The sequence below is a fragment of the Protopterus annectens genome, chromosome 2.part1, assembly GCF_019279795.1.
Source record: "Protopterus annectens isolate FY-2018-M chromosome 2.part1, PAN1.0, whole genome shotgun sequence".
Lineage (NCBI taxonomy): Eukaryota > Metazoa > Chordata > Ceratodontiformes > Protopteridae > Protopterus > Protopterus annectens.
Window position 1 is genome coordinate 1,809,420,834 of NC_056729.1, and position 20,383 is coordinate 1,809,441,216.

A 20,383-nucleotide genomic window follows, 5' to 3' on the forward strand; every position below is an offset into this window, starting at 1 on the left:
TAAAAACAGAATCCACCTCTAACAACAGGAAGAAGAAGGGTGACCTACATCCTGAAACAAGAAATATGCATAATAGCATATAGCTAAGAAAGAGGTGGTAGAAAGAGAGGTCACGATCACAACTCCTCTAGGTCTGTCCAGGCCAGCGGGAAGGAGGGTGGGGCCAAGAAGAAGGCGAAGAAGACAACTAACATGGAGCGTTATGGTAAGAACATAACTTCTATATGTTAAGTTGTCTACCTCGCTTCCATTCTTGTTGGTGGGAACGGGTTCCCTAGCACCTTGTCCCGGGTGGCCTAACGGAACAGACTCCTGAGAACAGTGGAACCAAAATTAGCTCTATGCCTAGAAGCTAAATCCAACTTATAATGGGAAATAAAAGTGTGAGGAGTATCCCAAGTAGCCGCTGCACAAATGGTGTCAATAGGCAGTCTGTCTTGGAAGGCTAGAGAAGTAGCCAAAGCTCTGGTGGAATGGGCTTTAGGCTTATTAGGCAGTTTTTGGTGTCTAATCTCATAGACAAGGGTAATCAGAGATGTTAGCCATCTGGATAAAGATACCTTTGAAACTGGAAGTCCCTTTCTGCTTTCTGCATAGGAGACAAACAGCTGATCAGATTTTCTGAATTGTTTCGTCCTGTCCAAGTAGTACCTTAATTGACGATGAACATCCAGACAGTGTAATTTTGTTCAGACCTATTTGAATACTCCGGAAAAAGACAGGCAGGTCAATGCATTGGTTTAGATTTGATGTTGAAACCACCTTAGGCAAAAAGGACGGGTTAGTTCGTAAGGAAACTCTGTCCTTATGGAACACAAGGTAAGGAGAACGACAACTGAGTGCTTGAAGTTCTGAAATTCTTCTAGCTGATGTGATAGCCACCAGAAAGAGAGTTTTCCATGATAATAACTTTAAGGAACATGAAGCTGCAGGTTCGAAAGGGGAAAGAATCAAAGAAGCAAGAACTAAATTTAGGTCCCAAGGAGAAGCAGGATTTCTTACAGGGGGTCTGAGAAGAAAAACTCCTTTCAAAAAGGCTTTGCAGAGTTTGTGGGACATTAGGGCAGATTCAGAAATACCCACATGGAAATTAGAAATAGCTGCCAATTGAACCTTAAGAGTAGATGGAGATGAACCTGCATGGAAGAGTTCAGCAAGAAAATCAAGGACTAGTTGGATGGAAGCGGTGAAAGGATCTATGTCCTTTCCTTGTGCCCAATATGAGAAGCGTTTCCACTTACTCAAATAAATCTTTCGAGTGGAAGATTTATGGGAAGCTATCAAAATATCTCTAACAGAGTGAGATAATTGAGGAAGCCTGGCTACGGTTGGAAGTGGAGGAACCAAGCAGTGAGGTTCAGAGAGGGAGGAGCGATGAAACTGACCCGACTGATGGATCAAAAGATCTGGAACTAGGTCCAGATTCCACGGTCGCTCAAAAGAAATCGATGCAGAAAGGGAACCACACTTGTCGAGGCCAGTAAGGAGCAATGAGGATCAATGAGGCCTTCTGAGCGATAGCTTTCTGTATTACTTGAGAGATCAGTGGGAAAGGAGGAAATGCATACAGAAATCCCGGGGCCAAACTTGGACTAAGCGTCCCTGCTGGGTTGGCCTGGTAAAGGGAATAGAGTGAAGTATTCTCTGCACTTGCTGTTTTGGGGAGTAGCAAAAGATCGCAGCAAGGCTGACCCCACTTGAGAAAAATCTCTCTCACTACAGAGTCTTTCAGAGACCACTCGTGAGGCATGAGAATAGCTCTGCTCAACTTGTCCGCAATGTGATTGGACTTCCGGGGATGTGCGTTGCTATCAGAAGCGCTGAGAAGAAATCGCCCATTGCCACAGTCTGAGTGCTTCTCGACACAGGGGGTATGATCTGGTTCCGCCTTGTTTGTTGATGTACCACACTACAGACATATTGTCTGTCTGGATTGCAATCATTCCCAAGGGAAGAGAGTCTTGAAGGGCTTGCAACGCTAAAAGCGCTGCTCTCATCTCCAGAACATTTATGTGCAAGTGGCATTCGTTTGGTTGCCATGTGCCCTGGACTGTCCTGCCCTGATAATGCCCCCCCCACCCGATCAAGGAGGCATCCGTTGTCAGAGTAGCAACCGGAGGAGGTGGAACAAATGGTCTCCCCAACAGGAGCTGGGGGGAAGACATCCACCACATGAGATGCTTTTTGCACGCTTGCGTGATCATAATGGTGTGAGACATTGGAAGTTCCTGGTATGACCATTGAGAAAAGAGCATCCACTGAGGGATCCGCATGTGGTATCTGGCCAATGGAAGGAGGGGTATGGCGCTGCCATGATTCCCAACACCTTTAGAACTAACCTGGCTTTGGCTCTGTTGTTGTTGAGAAGTAGTGATACCAATTTTTGAATGTCTGATATCCTTTGGTTCGTTAGTGTTGCAGACATGTTTACAGTATCTAAATTTGCCTATGTAGGTAATAGTGCGACAAGGCGACAAAACAGACTTTTCGCAATTTATTGAGATACCCAGTTTTGACAGGCGAAAAGTGTAATCTCTGGCCATCAGAAGGAGATGCTTGGTGGGAGCTGTGAGGAGCCAGTCGTCCAAATATGGAAACACCTGGAATCCTTGTCGTCTCAGGTGAGAAGCTACCACTGCCATGCATTTGGTAAACACCGGGGCAGTGGTGAGACCAAAGGGCAGGGCCCTGAATTGAAAATGACTGGTTCCCAGCCTGAAGCGGAGGAATCTTCTGGGCGTCTGTTCATTTTATGTGATAGTACGCGTCCTGAAGGTCTATAGAGCACATCCAGTTTCCTTTTCCCAATAGGGGAAGAATGGATTGCAGCGTGACCATCGAAATCTTGTTTTCTTGACCGATCTGTTCAAGATACTGAGATCCAAAATTGGTCTCCAGTCCCTGTTTTCTTTGGAACTAAAAAGAACCTTGAGTAGATTCCGGATCCTAGTTGGTCTGCTGGCACTGGCTGAATAGCTCTTTTGCAAGCAGTTTTGAAATTTCCAAAGCTGCTATATCCCTTTGAGCGGTGGAACATCTGGAAGGGATTTTTTGACTGATTTGGAAAGCGAAGAAAGGGAATAGAATAACCTTGAAATGATGGACTGTACCCATTTGTCTTGTGTCAAGGATAGCCAGGCTTCTGGGTACAGTGACAATCTTCCCCGACTGCCTCGAAGATGGGCAGTCGGGCAACCTCAGGGATGCTGAAAGGGCTTATCGGAGGCGTTTCTCGATTGCCCTGGTTCTGCGGACCCCCTCTGCCTCTAGGGGCGTCTACCATTGTTGTTCCCCCTCTGCCTCTGGCGGGAACCCGACTCTGTCGTCAGGCGAAGTCCCTTGGGATTGTTTACGGAACCACATCTTTCCCCTTCTGGCCTTTGGGGTAAGGCCTAGAAGGAGTAGAAAACGGACTCCGGCGGCAGAAAGGGTCTTGCCATCAGTCTCGCACCTAGTCAGGGTTTCTTTCACTTGTGGACCAAAGAGATGATCCATCAAAGGGAGTTCGTGAAAGACGTCTTGAAAGGTTCCGCAAAATTGCATAGCCGCATCCAGGCGTGCCTACGTAAGGCTACCCCTGTTCCTGCGGCTCTGCTCGCTCCATCGGCCGCATAAGAGAGGAGGCGCATGGAGGAGTTGGAAATAGAATTAAGGATAGTCAGCTGCGTGTTCATTTTCTCTTGGAAACCTGCAGCTGTAGGGTCCTTCAGCATTTCACTCGCTTCTTTGATCAAGTCCCTTTGAAGGCAGTGAAATGGCACAGGTAATTCAGCGAGCGCATAGTAAATGTCGCTGAGGAGAACATCCGCTTCCCGTACCTATCCATGGACCTAGATTCCTTGTTAGGTGGATGGACAGGCACTGAAGGATCGGCCAGTTCCTTCTTTGTGGCGGCAGCTACCACCATAGCATCCACAGAGACTCCTTTTGATAAAAATTCCTTGTCTGATGGAGCTGTGATGAATTTGGAGGGTCTCCTGGGAGTGGGGTCCACTGAATCAGGAGCCGTCCATGCCTTTTAGCAACCACCTGCATGAGGGGGTCGAAGGGGGACACCCAGGAGGTGGAAGGGCGAGCCAAGCGCCTCAAGATACACAGATTCGTCCTCCGAAGGGTTGAGGGCTGGCCAATTTCCCCTCTGTTTAAGGATCTCCAGAATGTCTGCAAATGAGACATCTTCAGAAGGGGAGGGGGAACCCTCAGAATCATCCAGATCTGTGTCCGACGTGATAGACTCAGGTGAGTCAATGTGCTTCCTCTTGCACTTCCTCTTCCGGGGGGGCTCTTCTGCCAAATCAGGAGAGGCCTCGGAAGGGGATGAAATCCCAAAGGGAGCTCCTGAGGAGTTGGCTCTCTGCGGTCCGGGATGAGGGAGTGAGTCGACTTACCCTGAGGCAGCATAGAGGGAGGGGCTGACGGAGCCGACTGTGGAGTAGAGCCAGGCTCTAACACACTCCGCATGACCTCGAAAGCACCCCTGTCAGGCAAAGCCAGAGGTCCCCGCTCCGAGGAGCTAAGGACCCCTTGGCACCGACAGTGATGGCTCCGAGGCCGATGTCGGAGCCGAACTCACCAGCGCCGAGCACCGAGAGGAGAGGGGGGTCGGACAAGGGTCCGATGCCACTCACCCCTCGGAGCCGGCGAGGAAGTCCGCCGAGATTCCTCCATGGAAGAAAGCGGAGCCGGCAGCGGGCGAAGACAATTGTCTCGGCTCCGAGGTGACCACAGTCTCGGCTCCGACACGACCCGGCTCCGAACTCAAGAGAGTCGAAGGAGGAAAGAGTTGATGGACCGGGGCAGGCACCGACTGATGAGTCGGGCTCTGAAGCATCTGGGCTAGTGCCTCGGACTTGAGTAGTCGACTCACCACCCTCTGAAGGTCATGATCGGACAGCCTTGATGACCTAGAGGAATGAGACCTTTGGCTCCGTTCAGACAGCAGGGGAGATCCTGGAGCCGAATGAACGGAGCCAAGAGAAGGTGACCTAGACCTCTTTCTGGTTGTCGGCTCCGAAGATCTTGTCGGAGCCGACACGGTACCTCGATAACCTCGGCTCCGGCCGGAGCGAGGAAGCCACAGAAACTGTGGACTGAGTCTTATCGGCTCCAGCCGGAGCCGATAAAGGCAAGGTTGAACAACCTGAGGTCTCAGCTCACAACGCGGAGCCGAAGACCTCGATGCCTTGGAGGGCTTCCCTGTTGACACAGACAGGGAATGCTCAGGCTTCAACAAGCCTCTCAGAATAAGCTTGTTTTTCTTTCCTGCAGGACCCTGGGGCTGAAGCCATGGCAAACAGCACAGGAGTCCTGCAGGTGCAAAGGCCCCAGACAATAGACACAAGAAGTGTGAGCGTCTGTCAGAGACATTTTCTGACAGCACGCATCACACTTCTTGAATCCGGAGACCTTTGCTTCTTTTGACATAGCCTAACTGGTGAACACAAACACACACTCAAACACACCAGTTATACCCTGTCAGAATAACAACTTTAGTAAAAATACTAAAAAAAATAAAGTACAATAAACAGTAGTAAACTACACAAACACTCCCTAGGGAAGGGAAGGCCTAAGGCCCAAGGGAAGAACTAAAAGTTCTTTTAAACAAGAAACGGGAACAATTAGATCGGGGATAAAGTTGAATGAACTACACTAATTTGAGAATAATTAAACTAAAAAAAAGGGGTAAAAAGAGTAACTTTTAATAGAAAAGCTAAAACTCACCAGGAACCGGTAGAACAACCAACCTCGAAGCTGTAGCGGGAAACGAGATCTGGGGTAACTCTCGCCTAGCATTGTGGGATATAAGGGGAGCCTCGAGCCGGTGGAACCAACTCTCGAGCTTTTAGAGTGGCCGAGTCGGAGCCGAGGTCGGCTCCGAACCCATCCAGCAAGAATGAAGGCGAGATAGACAACTTAACATTGTGTGTTAATCCCACGATTATATAGATAAATGCAAAACTGTATGTAATTAAAGTGCAGCCAAGAGCTCCTGTGCAGGTACCGGCTTCCGAGGGGGGTTTTAGGCCTACTCAGCTTCTGATAAAGGCAAAGACAAAGGCAAAGACTCCTTCTAAATCTAAGACACCAGCCCAGGCCTCTTCTGATCCGGGACCCAAATCTCAGAAACAGCTACTTAAAATGGTGGAGGACTTACTAACCATGATTAGGGGTTCACATCCCCCTCCAGACAAAAGGCCAAGGCAAGAATTGGATTATGAATCCTCTGATCAGGCATCTATTTCTTCAGTGTCTTCCTCTGAACAGGAATATACTTTCCCTCCTTATGAGGATTCTGATGCTGAGGAATCCATTCCATCAGCTTCTCCCCCTGAGGATTTTTCTTTTGGGGAAACTTTACATGACATGAGGGAACATTTTCACTGGGAAGGACAGGAGTACTCTGAATCTAAGAGAAGGCTTAGGGATTTCCTTCTTCTTCCCCAACATAGACCCCTGGCTATTCCTCCTATTTTGGATATTGTGGATGATGCCTTTTCTGAGGCTAATTTAATCCTGACGCCTTTCCTCCAGCCCCTCCTAAGCCTGGCAGATATTACAGGGTCCCTGACTCCCACCAGTTCCCTTACAAAAATCCTACTGCAGATCCAGAAACCATTTCTCAGGGTCCTAAGGGTGTTAAGGCCGCCTCTGCTAAAAACCCTATTCCGACAGATAAGGATTCTAGAGCTTTGGAGAGATGGGGCAAAAAAGTGTACACTTCTGCTACTTTATCTGTTAGGGCTTTAAATTGTCAATTTCATATGCTAAAATATCAGCAATTCCTGCTGTCTGTTATGAAACAAAAGCTAGGTACCATTTCTGCATGTGCAGATAATAAGGAATTACACGATTTGATGCATGCTACTAAACAAGTGGGGAAGCATGGCTTACACTGTGGTTTTGATGCCTTGGAGGCTTCATGCAGGGTGGCTGCCACTGGCACAGTCATTAGAAGGCATGCTTGGTTAAAGGAACAAAACTTACCTGATCAAGTGAAAGCTAAGTTACTGGATGCTCCTGTTCAGCATAATGTTTTGTTTGGGTCTAAGGCTGAAGAGGTGATAAAGAAAATGGAGGATAAGGCAAAATCCATGCAAACGGTTAAGGATTTCTTACAAGTTCAGCCCGCAAGATTTAGCAGAAATTGGCCAACAAAAAATTGGTCCTTTCCCAGCTCGGACAAGCCTCAGAGGGGTAGATATAGGCGTTCCAGAGGGAGGACCCCAGCACAAACCTCTTACAGACCTAGACAGTGGAGTGCTTCCACCCCCAGGGGTGGAGAGGACAGACCTCAATCTTATAGAAAACAAGCTCAATGACTCCCCCTGCATGGCTCCAGGAACTTCTCTCCTGGAAGCTCGTCTAGGAGGAAAACTCTCTCTTTTTCAACAAAATTGGACTTACATAATCCAAGACAAGTGGGTTCTGGATGTAGTTTCAAGAGGTTACAAATTCCACTTTCATACCTTGCCAAGACCAAACGGATGGCCAGACCTACCAAAACACCAATGGGCAGAGGCATTAAACCAGATGGGATCCCTCATGGCTATGAGGGCCATAGAACTGGTTCCACAATCAGAGACTGGGCAAGGCTTTTACTCAAGGCTCTTTCTAGTTCCCAGAAAACAAAATTCATGGAGACCCATCCTGGATCTGTCAGTTTTAAATACTTTCCTGGAGATACCAAAGTTCAAGATGCTTACTCTGCAGCAGCCCCTGCCAATGTTGAGCAAAAATGCATGGATGGTGACATTGGATTTAAAGGAGGCTTACCTACACATCCCTATCAGACAGGAGTGCAGAAAATACCTCAGGTTCAAGGCCGGCTCGAAACATTACCAATTCTCTGCGCTGCCCTTTGGCTTGTCTACTGCGCCCAGGGTCTTCACCAAGTGCCTGGCACCAGTAGTAGCTCATTGCAGACTCAAGGGAATTCAAATTTACCCTTATCTGGACGACTGCCTTATTCAAGCAGACAGCAAGGATGTCTTACTCCAGCACCTGGAATTTGTTCAAAATCTACTCAAGTACCTGGGATTCACTGTGAACATAAAAAAGTCAAATTTGACACCCACACAACAGATAACTTTTCTGGGTGCTCTTCTAAACACAACAACCCAGATGGCATTCCTGACATCTGAAGAACAACTACAGCTGGCTTCAACTTTCAAAACCTTGGCTTTAATGTCTCAGCTAACTGCAAGGAAATTCCTGCAGGCTTTGGGTTACATGGCCTCCTGCATCCTTCTCATACCAAATGCACAACTACATATGAGAAAAATACAATGGTACCTAAAAAGTGTATGGTCCCAGCATTGTCACAGTCTAGACACACAGATTGCTGTCTTGCCTTGCTTACAAAAGGAATTCCATTGGTGGACCATGGTATGTCTTCACAACAAAGGGAAAGCCTTCAGTCTGCCTCCAGCCAGCCAAGTGTTAACCACGGACGCCTCGGATTACGCATGGGGAGCCCACCTGCAGGGGAAAGGCCTACAAGGTTTTTGGACAGAGGATCAGAAGCACCTACATATCAATTTAAAAGAGATGTTAGCTGTACAGAATGCCCTCTTGGCTTTCAGGGATCTTCTACAACCAGGACAACTACTGATACGGACAGACAACACCACAGTTATATGGTACATAAACAAGCAAGGGGGTTCACACTCCTACCCCCTTTGCAGACTAGCCATGACTCTATGGAACACAGCTCTAGCTTGCAAAGTGGATCTACAAGCTCAGTTTCTGCCAGGGAAACAAAATATTCTGGCAGACAGCCTGATCAGGAACCTGTCAGACCCACATGAGTGGATGCTAGACACCCAAATATTCAAGATGATTACAGAAGCCTGGGGCTGCCCGGACATAGATCTATTTGCATCCCCCCTCAACCACCAGTTACAGATTTTTTGCACAAGGACATTTCACAAACTAGCATGGAAAGTGGATGCACTTTCATTCAGTTGGAGAAACCACTCGGGGTATGCCTTTCCTCCACTACCTCTTCTTCCACGGGTGTTTTTAAAGATCAAGCAGGACAAACCCAAAATGATTTTACTGGCCCCAAATTGGCCTCGTCAGTTTTGGTACTCAACACTGATGAATCTATCCCAGGAGCCTCCTTGGATTTTACCTCAGATTCCAAATCTTTTGTCCCAACACCAGGGCCAGGTTCTGCACTCTCATATCAAAACTCTCAGCCTGGCAGCCTGGCGAATACAGGGTCTAGGATTAATCCTACCCTTCCCAAACAGGTCATGGATATCATCTTAGAAGCCAGACGGCCTAGCACTAGAAAATCTTATGCAGGTAAATGGAAGAGATTTTGCACCTGGATGCATGCTCAGGATTTGGATCCTCTCATTCCTAATATCCCACTGATTTTACTTTACCTGACAGACATGCTACATAAGGGTTTATCCTTCTCCTCCATAAAAATACATGCCTCAGCTATCTCTGCACATTACAATACAGATCCCCCAATCTTTTCGCATCCACTTCTGAAACAATATCTCAGAGGAGCAAAGCATTTAAGGCCCCCTAGGACAGCCCCCATACCTGCCTGGGACCTCAACTATGTTCTGGAAAAACGCACTCTGCCTCCTTTTGAGCCTGCTGCCACATCTGATATTAAGTATTTATCATGGAAGACAGCTATCCTACCGGTCTTGACTTCAGCCAGGAGAGTCTCGGAGTTACAAGCACTCATGTCTATGGAACCTTACATTATTTTTCACCAAGATAGGTTGTCTTTAAGGACTAATCCTACTTTCATGCCTAAAGTGGTTTCCAAAGTGGCTTTAAATCAAACTATTCACCTGCCAACTTTTTTCACTAATCCACAAAATAGGGGGGAAAGGATCTTGCATTCCTTGGATGTACACAGGCAACTTCGTTTTTACCTGGACAGAACCAAGGATATCAGGAAAACACAGCAACTGTTTGTTTCTTATGCAACAAATTCCCAAGGCAAAGCTATTTCAAAACAGACCATTTCTAAATGGATTGCTCATGGAATCAGATTTTGTTACTCTCATCATGGAAAGCAAATCCCAGGAAAAATTCGGACTCACTCTACCAGAGCTGCTGCTACTTCAGCTGCCTTTTTCAGGGGAGTACCTACCAAAGATATTTTGGAAGCTGCAACTTGGAATTCAGTGCATACTTTCTCTAAGCACTATAATCTCCCTTTTTACTCTAAGTTTAGGGCAGGCTTTGCTTCTGCAGTCTTGCAGGGCCTTCTAGCCGCCCCTTCTTCTCTATAACCACCACCCTTTATCTCAGCTATGGGATTCAACCCTACAGTGATGACTGCAACAGTGAAACACGATGAACATAGTACAGTTGTGTACACTTACCATAAATGTAAATGTTTGAGTGTCTTCACTGTTGCAGTCTGGGTTACCCACCCTCCTGTCCCCTCTTGTACTTTCATTAGTGTGGTTTCCTACTTCACCCTTCTTCTGAGGTGTATTTGCTACAGGGTATGGGGTTTGTTGTATGTTACATTTTTGTTTTATTATTAGCCTTCACTTTTGGGCACCTGACATCTGGGGCAAGAAAAACTGGAGAACATGGTGTCGGCTGGCAGCTTTGTACTCCTGGCGCTCTGACGTCAGGGAGCATGACTGAACAGCCGACGCCGGACCCAGACTTTGGGATTCTGGCCGACCGAGGGCTGCCTGCCGGCAGGAAGAACCCTACAGTGATGACTGCAACAGTGAAGACACTCAAACATCTACATTTATGGTAAGTGTATACAACTGTACTTTTCACATGCTGAAATACCAGCAACATATTATGGAACTTATTAAACAAAAAGTGGTAACTTTTCCAGATTGTGCAGAAAATAAAGAATTGCAGGAGCTTATGCACTCTGCAAACCAAGTCAGTAAGCATACGTTGCAGTGTGGCTTTGATGCCCTGGAAGCATCTTGCAGGGCAGCAGTCACTGGCTCTGTACTGAGAAGACATGCTTGGCTGAAGGAGCAGACCTTTCCAAATCATGTCAAATCTAAATTACTAGATGATCTTTTGAATAAGGACTGTTTGTTTGGCACCAAAGCAGAAGAGGTTCTTAAAAAGATGGAAGAAAAAGCTAAATCTATGCAGACTGTTAACAAATTCCTACAAGTGCAACCCTCTAGATTCAGTAGGCATTGCCCTTCAAAACACTGGTCCTTTCCAGCCCCCTCCAGGCCATCCCAAACAAGACCCAGGGGAAACAAACCACCCAGACTACAGTCTGAGGGTATGCAGAGATCTAAGCAGTGGAGTGCCCCCACCCCTAAAGCAGGGAGTGGTAAGCCACCTCCTTACGGATAAAGCTCACAGTGACTTCTTCACTCTACTTCCCAGCCCTGCCCAATTGTTGTGGCCCAGGAGGAAAACATGCCCTTTATGCAAAAAAATGGATTTCCATCAGGACCAATGGGTCCTCAACATTGTATCCCAGGGGTACAAATTTTATTTCCATTCACTGCCAACCCCAAGCGGGTTTCCAGACCTTCCTCCAAACCAGTGGGCAGAGGCTCAAAACCAAGTACTTTCCCTGCTCAATATCAGAGCTATTCAGCCTGTTCCAGTAGAACAGAGGGGTCAAGGATTCTACTCCAGACTCTTCCTTGTACCCAGGAAAGAAGGCTCTTGGCTCCCAATCCTGGATCTTTCAATTCTCAACATCTTCCTGGTGATACCAAAATTCAAGATACTTACTCTGCAACAGCTTCGACCTATGTTAGCCAAGAATGTCTGGTTATTCACCCTAGACTTAAAAGAAGCCTGTCTGCACATCCCCATAAGGGAGTCATGCATGAAGTTTATACATTTCAGGGCAGGGTCTATGCATTATCAGTTCTCTGCATTTCCCTTTGGCTTATCTACTGTGCCCAGAGTATTCACAAAATGCCTGGCTCCAGCCATTGCTTACTGCAGGCAGAGAAATATCCAAATTTACCCATACTTGGACAACTGCCTGATTCAGGCGGACTTTCAGGAATTGCTGCTTCAGTGCCTGGCATTTGTAAAAAGCCTTCTCACTTCATTGGGGTACACCATCAATGAAAAGAAATCACAACTGGTACCCAGTCAAAAGATTGTATTCCTGGGAGCAAGCTTGGACACAACTTCCCAGATGGCATTCCTCACTTCAGAAAAAACGGTCTATCTGACAGATTACTTCAAACAAATGGCCACCAGAACCCAGCTATCTGCAAGAAAAATACTGCAAGCCCTAGGGTTCATGGCCTCATGTATACTGCTAATTCCATATGCAAGACTGCATATGAGGAAACTTCAATGGTACTTAAAAAGTCTTTGGTGCCAACATTCTCAGGATCTGGAAACAGTCATTCCTATCATATCTTGTCTAAGGACAGAGTTCCTTTGGTGGGCAGAAGCATGCAGCCACAATAAGGGACTGCCTTTTACTCAACCCCACGCTGCCCAGACCCTGACAACAGATGCATCAGACTATACATGGGGGGCTCACATTGCTGGCAAATGTATTCAGGGCCACTGGAGCCCAAGGCAAATTCATCTGCACATCAACCAAAAAGAGATGCTAGCTGTACAGAATGCCCTAACAGCTTTCAGATCCCTACTCTTTCCAGGACAACTGCTGATAAAACAGACAACACCACAGTTATGTGGTACATCAGCAAGCAGGGGGAACCCATTCTTACCCACTCTGCAGGTTAGCCATGGCCCTGTGGAGCACAGCCTTGGACATCCAAATCCATCTACAAGCTCAATTCCTGCCAGGCAAACACAACTCACTGGCAGACCACTTAAGCAGAAATCTCCTAGACCCACATGAGTGGAAATTGGAGCCCAGCACCACAACTCACTGGCAGACCACTTAATTAGAAATCTCCTATACCCACACGAGTGGAAATTGGAGCCCAGCACCATCAACCTTCTGATTCAGAAATGGGGGACCCCAGAGGTGGATCTCTTTGCCTCCCCCTACAACAATCAGCTAAGCAAATTCTGCACCAGGAACCCTCACAGCAGGGCCTGGAAAGTGGATGCCCTATCCTTTCAATGGGAAAACCTCTCAAATCTATGCCTTTCCCCCTTTGCCCCTTCTCTCAAGAGTATTACTCAAGATAAAACAAGACAAGCCAAGGACAATTTTGATTGCCCAGGACTGCCCACACCAGCTCTGGTACCCACTCCTGCGCAGCCTGTCAACGGTGCCACACTGGCACCTACACCAGACCCCAAACCTGCTCTCTCAGCAGCAGGGACAGATTTTGCATCCACAATTGCAAACCCTAAACCTTGCAGCCTAGCTTATTCCTTGAATATTCTACCAGCAGTCCTAAGCAAACAGGTGCTGGACGTTGTCCTTGAAGCCAGAAGGCCCAGTACAAGGAAATCCTATGCTGATAAGTGGAAAAGGTATTGTTCTTGGATTCATTCTAAAGGAAAGGACATGGCACTGCCCTCCTTACCTCTAATCCTGGATTACCTAGCAGAACTGCTCCACAGAGGCCTATCCTTCTCCTCCATTAAGATCCATGTCTCTGCCATCTCGGTTCATTACAATACTGAGCCACCTTTATTTTCTCACCCTTTCATCAAACAGTTCCTGAGAGGGGCAAACAACTTAAGGCCACCAAGGAGAGCACCCACCCCTGCTTGAGACCTTAACTTTGTACTGGAAAAGCTCATGCTTCCCCCTTTTGAACTTGCTGCTTCAGCAGAGTTAAAATTCCTCTCTTGGAAAACAGCCTTGCTTCTAGCCATCACTTCAGCTAGAAGAATGTCTGAGTTACAAGCACTGATGACTGTGGAACCCTTCATTATTTTCCATGCTGACAGGGTTTCCCTCAGGACTAACCCTTCCTTTATGCCTAAAGTGGTGTCCAGTATGGCTCTCAATCAACCCATCCATTTGCCAACCTTCTTCCCTAATCCTCAAACGGATCCTGCACTCTTTGGACGTGCACAGACAGCTGAGATTCTACCTTGATAGGAATAAGCCTTTCAGAAAATCTGACCAGTTGCTAGTCAGCTTTGCAACAGGGGCAAGTGTACACAAACATTTCAAAACAAACCATTCCCAAATGGATAGCACACTGCATCCATTTCTGCTGCAAGCATCATGAAAAACCTACCCCTCAGGGGATCAGAACACATTACATTAGGGCTACATCTACCTCTACAGCATTTCTCAGGGGAGTCCCTACCAGGGACATCCTGGAGGCTGCTACCCAGAGTTCTGTACACACCTTTACCAAGCATTACCACCTGCCCATCTTTTCCAAATCCAAGGCAGGTTTTGCTACAGCAGTCTTGCAAGGTCTACTAGCCAGCCCTAACTCTTCTTGACTGCCTCCACCCTTCCTCAGCTTTGGGAATCAACCCGTGTGTGACTGCAACAGTGAAACATGAACATAGCACAGTTGTGTACACTTACCACAAATGTAGATGTTTAAGTGCATTCACTGTTGCAGTCCTGGTTTCCCTCCATCCAGCCCCCTGGTTTTCTCTATCTCTCATCTCTATGGCTATTCCTGCTGGTATTGGTATTTACTTTTTACTGGTGGTGTTTTCCCCACAATATCCTAGCTCTCTATTTGGGGGCTCCTGACATTTGGGGCAAGAAAAACTGATGTAATGGCATCGGCTGCCTGTTTTTATATCCCTGACGACCTGACGTGAGGGAAGAAGTGACAGCATCTGATGCAGAAATACTAAGTCTCTGGTATTTGAGCTGACTGAGGGCTACCTGCTGGCAGATAACTCAAGTGTGATAACTTCAACAGTGAATACCCTTGAACATCAACATTTATGGTAAGTGTACACAACTGTATTTTCTCCTAAGTCTGCTGTACCATCAAATATCCATCATTAACCAGTGATGAGAAGGCACTGTACAGCCACTTGGGGATGTTTATTGTGGTCTCTACTCCATTGCCTTCATTCTTGAGTATTTAGAGAATGATTACACTTCTCCTGGCCTGCCTGATAGATGGGTTTTGTAAGTTCCCATGCTCCGATTCACTGGTCACATTCAAAACCAATAAGCTCCAATCTAGCTCCTTTGAGTCATGCAGGACTGAGGGGCTAGATTTCGTAGGTTCCAGTGGGACATCCTGTACAAGCAGGTCCAAGCAGACCCAGACTATGGGGGTTCTTCAACTGTTTGATTGACGCTGTAATTTGTTCTCTCAGATGTGGGAATACACCTTCAGGGGATATGGACTGATGCCAATACTAGACTTGGCACATCTCTGTAGACGTAATACAGAGTAAGCTGAGTACGTCCGTAGGTGCTGTGGACCCAGTTGCCAGATCCTGGGACACATTCAGCACAGGCTATCTACCTCTCTGTTGAGCAAGGGTTGTGATAATACATTATTTGTGTTAAAGGAGCCTTACCACCAAAACAGATAAAAACAGTAAGTCCTTCCTGTGGGATGACACTGATCTGGAGAGACTTTCAAGCTGAAGAAGCCCTGTAGACTGATCCATGCCTACTCAGTCTGCTGCCTAGCCATATCTTATTCATTATGTAGATATGATGGATTATCTTTCTTATGACCCTGGGAATTCTGTTTAAGCATCACAGAAGCATGTGCACCTGCTCACAAAAACTAGCCCTCAAACAAGTCAAGTGTAGTAACATTGTGAAAAAGCATCCTTATGTAGACTTATGTATGATGTATTAGGTCCAGCATCAGTCTGACAGACCATGTCAACTTTTCAACTTACAGCCTGTTAGGGAGTCTAACACTGTGAACAAGGGTAGCTATATGTCCTCCATCTGTTTGCTTTATTTGTCCAGGTTCCAGAGCTTTGTAGTTTGTTAGGCACAAAGGACTGTGGCAGACCTCCCTAATTATGGATTCAACAAAGATCTTCTTAAGGCCCTTCTCATGACTTCCAGTGTGGGCCTCCATTTGGCCTGCTGCAGTTTTGACTGTGTTTATGTTAGGGCCACAAGCAGAGTTGCATGCCTGTAGAGGATAGAGTGTCTTTGGCTATCCCCATTTTGAACTCAAGCTGGCTTATACAGATCGTCTTGGAAGTCTTCTTTTGGTGAGAAGTCTTTGTGCATGTTTCCCAGGATTTTATTAAGGAAAAGAGAAATCAGGCATAGACCTCTACGGCAAATCTTTATGCTGCCTTCAACCCTTTCTACTTCTTCAGGGCTTACTAAAGCCCTTCGGGTATGAAGAGCACTGCTAATTATCTGGGAGACTTGCTTCCCCTGATTATCCAGGCCAGCTCTCTGAGGAGGGTGTCTCCAACTGCACAGTAGTCACAATCCTGACTACTGCCCAGGGCTGGCCATGGGAGTACAGATGTTCATCGTGTTACCCTGCTGCAGTCATCACACTTGGGTTATCCTGCCATCAGGCGGTCCCGCAGTTGGCCAGAGTTCCAAAGTTTTGGTCCGGCGTCGGTTGCTGTCGCTTCCTCCCTGATGTCTGTGCGCCAAGGGTATATAAGAGGCATCCGATGCCATTTTCTTCAGTCTTTCTTGCCGTGCGGTGCCCAAAGCAGAAGCAGTTCGCAAGTGCCGGTCAGCCGACACCTGAGATTTTCGAATCGAATTTCAGTCCGAAGTCTTCAATAAAGCTAAGTACCCCGTTGGGGAACCTTTTCTTGCCTCAGTCCGATGTCAGAAAAAGTTAACAATTGCATTTCTTGTGGGAAGCAAATACCTCATAAGGACTTCCATTCTTATTGTATTCCTTGCCTAGGCCCAGACCACGACGTCACAGGTTGTCGGTTTTGTGCTAGGTTTAATAAACGAACTATCAAACGCTGTTTTGACTTTGCACGACATTACTTTGGTAGGAAATTTAATTATATCATGCCGTCGGAGCAGCCGACGACCGGCATGCATAAAAAACGCAAGGATAAGGACAGGCAGCCTAGAACCAAGCCAGACTCCGAGGTCTCTGCTGGGCCTGTCACCAGTTCTCTGGTTTTCAGTGAGGCGCCTACGCAGCCCCTGACGACCGCGGAAATGGAACCCCAGACAGTTTTGGATTCTCAAGCAGAGTGTACTAGGCCGTCGCAACCATCTTCATTAGGCCCTTCCGACACCGGAGCAGAAGGTGATCCTGGTGCAGTAGAAATGCCTTCGGTTTCAGAAGGTGTCTTTAGACCGACTACACTCACCATTAAATCTTATGCTAAGCAAAAAAACTCCATTAAAACCAAAAAAGACTGTACATCAGTCTCCTGTTCAAGGCCCCATGCCTAAGAAACAGATGCTTAAGATGGCTGAAGATTTCATTTCCCTAATCAGGGGTTCCCATCCCCCTCCTGATAAAAGGCCAAGACAAGAGGAGGACTATGCTTCCTCTGACCAGGTTTCTATTTCCACAGATTCTTCTGAGGAACAGGATTACGCTTTTCCCCCTTATGAAGATTCTGATGCTGAAGACTCGATTCCCTCAGCATCTCCCCCTGAAGACTACTCCTTTGGGGAAACTTTACATACCATGAGGGAACATTTCCACTGGGAAGGCCAGGACTACTCTGATTGTAAGAAAAGGCTCAGAGAGTTTCTTTTACTACCCCAGCACAGACCACTTGCTATCCCTCCAGTTTTAGATATTGTGGATGATGTTTACTTAGAGTCTAGTCTAAATCCAGACTCCCTACCTCCTGCTCCAGCCAAACCAGACAGATACTACAGAGTACCTGACACACACAAATTCCTTTATAAAAGCCCTCTGGCTGACCCAGAAACAATTTCCCAGGGTCCCAAAGGGGCTAAAGCTTCTATGGCTAAAAATCCTGTACCCTCTGAAAGGGATTCCAGAGCCATAGACAGATGGGGAAAGAAGATATACACCTCAGCTACTCTATGAGAGCATTAAATTGTCAGTTTCACATGCTGAAATATCAGCAATTCCTAATGTCTCAATTAAAACAAAAACTGAGCACACATTTTGAACAGGCTGAATTCAAGGAAATGCAGGATCTGTTGCATGCAGCTGAACAGGTGGGCAAACATACTTTACAATGTGGATTTGATTCATTGGAAGCTTCCTGTAGAGCAGCTGTTACTGGGTCTGTCATACGCAGACATGCTTGGTTAAAAGAACAAACCCTACCTGATCATGTTAAAGCAAAATTATTGGATGCACCTTTACAGCAGGATGTCTTATTTGGTGTCAAAGCAGAAGAGGTTTTAAAGAAAATGGAGGATAAGGCAAAGTCTATGCAGATGGTCAAGGATTTTTTACAGGTGCAACCCCCTCGTTTCAGCAGAAATTGGCCAACAAAAACTGGTCCTTTCCAGCTTCTGACAGACTACAGAGGGGCAAATACAGATGCCCAAGGGGCAGAGGTCAATCACAAGGCCCTTACAAACCTCGCCAATGGGGTGCCACAACCAAGAAAGGAGGTGAAGACAGGCCCCAAGCTAGCAGAAGACAAACACAATGACTCAATCCTCCAACTACCAAGCAAATCTCTCTTGGCAGCTCCCTTGGGAGGAAAATTAGCACTTTTTGCAGACAACTGGCACATCATCACAAAAGACAAATGGGTCCTAAACATTGTCTCACAAGGATACAGATTCCACTTTCATACCTTGCCAAGGATAAAAGGAATGCCAAACCTGCCATCAAATCAATGGGCAGAGGCACAAAAACAAATTGCAGCTCTCATGGACATGAGAGCTATTCAACAACTACCTACACAGGAGCAAGGACAAGGATTTTACTCAAGACACTTTCTAGTCCCCAGAAAGGACAAAGCATGGAGACCCATTCTGGATCTTTCAATTCTGAACACCTATCTGCAAGTACCAAAATTCAAGATGCTAACACTACAGCAGCTTCTTCCCATGCTGGGCAAGAAGGCTTGGCTAGTAACGTTGGATCTCAAGGAGGCATACCTGCATGTCCCTATCAGACAAAATTGCAGAAGATACCTCCGCTTCATTGCAGGTTCAACCCATTATCAATTCTCTGCACTGCCCTTTGGCTTATCTACTGCACCCAGGGTCTTCACAAAATGCCTGGCACCAGTAATTGCATACTGCAGGCAAAGAGGAATTCAAATATACCCATACCTGGACGACTGCCTTATTCAAGCAGAAAGCAAGGACATTCTTTTAAAACATCTGGCATTTGTCAAACACCTTCTAAGTTGCCTAGGGTACACAGTAAACGAAAAGAAATCAAAACTAGTGCCCTCACAAAACATAATATTCCTGGGTGCCAGCTTGAATACAACGGCCCAGATGGCTTACCTCATGCCAGACAAGCAACAACAACTTACTCAATACATCAAAATAATGGCAACAAAGACCCAACTCCCTGCAAGAAAAATTCTGCAGGCCTTGGGATTCATGGCATCTTGCATACTACTAATACCATTTGCAAAACTGCATATGAGGAAATTACAATGGTACCTGAAAAGCGTATGGACTCAGCACAGCCACAGCTTGGAAACAATGATACCACTCATTCCCTGCCTTCAACAGCAGTTTCTATGGTGGGCATAGGCATGTCACCTCAACAAGGGTCAGCCTTTCACATTACCCACTGCCAGGCAAACTGTGACAACAGATGCATCGGACTATGCCTGGGGAGCACACATGGCAGGACAGTGTATTCAGGGCAAATGGACTACAGATCAAAGGCATCTGCATATCAATCAAAAGGAAATGCTAGCAGTACAGAATGCCCTAACAGCTTTCAAGGACCTCTTACACCCAGGACAACTAATAATAAAGATGGACAATACCACAGTAATGTGGTACATCAACAAGCAGGGGGATACACATTCCTACCTTCTATGCAGGCAAGCAATGACCTTGTGGAACACAGCACTGTCTTACCAAGTTCAACTACAAGCACAATTCCTGCCAGGAAAGAAAAACACATTGGCAGATGACCTAAGCAGAAACATCATGGATCCCCACGAGTGGAAACTGGATCCACAAGTATTTGCAATGATAGCTCAAAAATGGGGACGCCCAGACATAGATCTGTTTGCCAACCCCCAAAACTACCAACTTCAAAAATTTTGTACAAGGACATTCCACCCACAAGCTTGGAAAGTGGACGCCCTCTCATTCAGTTGGAAAACATTAACAGTGTATGCCTTTCCTCCACTGCCTCTTCTAGCAAAGGTGCTGCTGAAAGTCAGATTACAGAGGCCACAAATGATACTCATTGCACCAGACTGGCCACGTCAGCACTGGTATCCAATTCTAAAGAACATGGCCCGTGGCCCACCATGGATTTTACCACAAATTCCTCACCTGTTCACCCAGCGAGACAGTCAAATTCTACACAGCCAGCTCAAGACTTTAAACCTGGCTGCATGGCAAATTACCTAAACAATCAACCAACACCTCTATCCAAAGCTGTTATGGATGTCATTCTGGAGGCCAGGA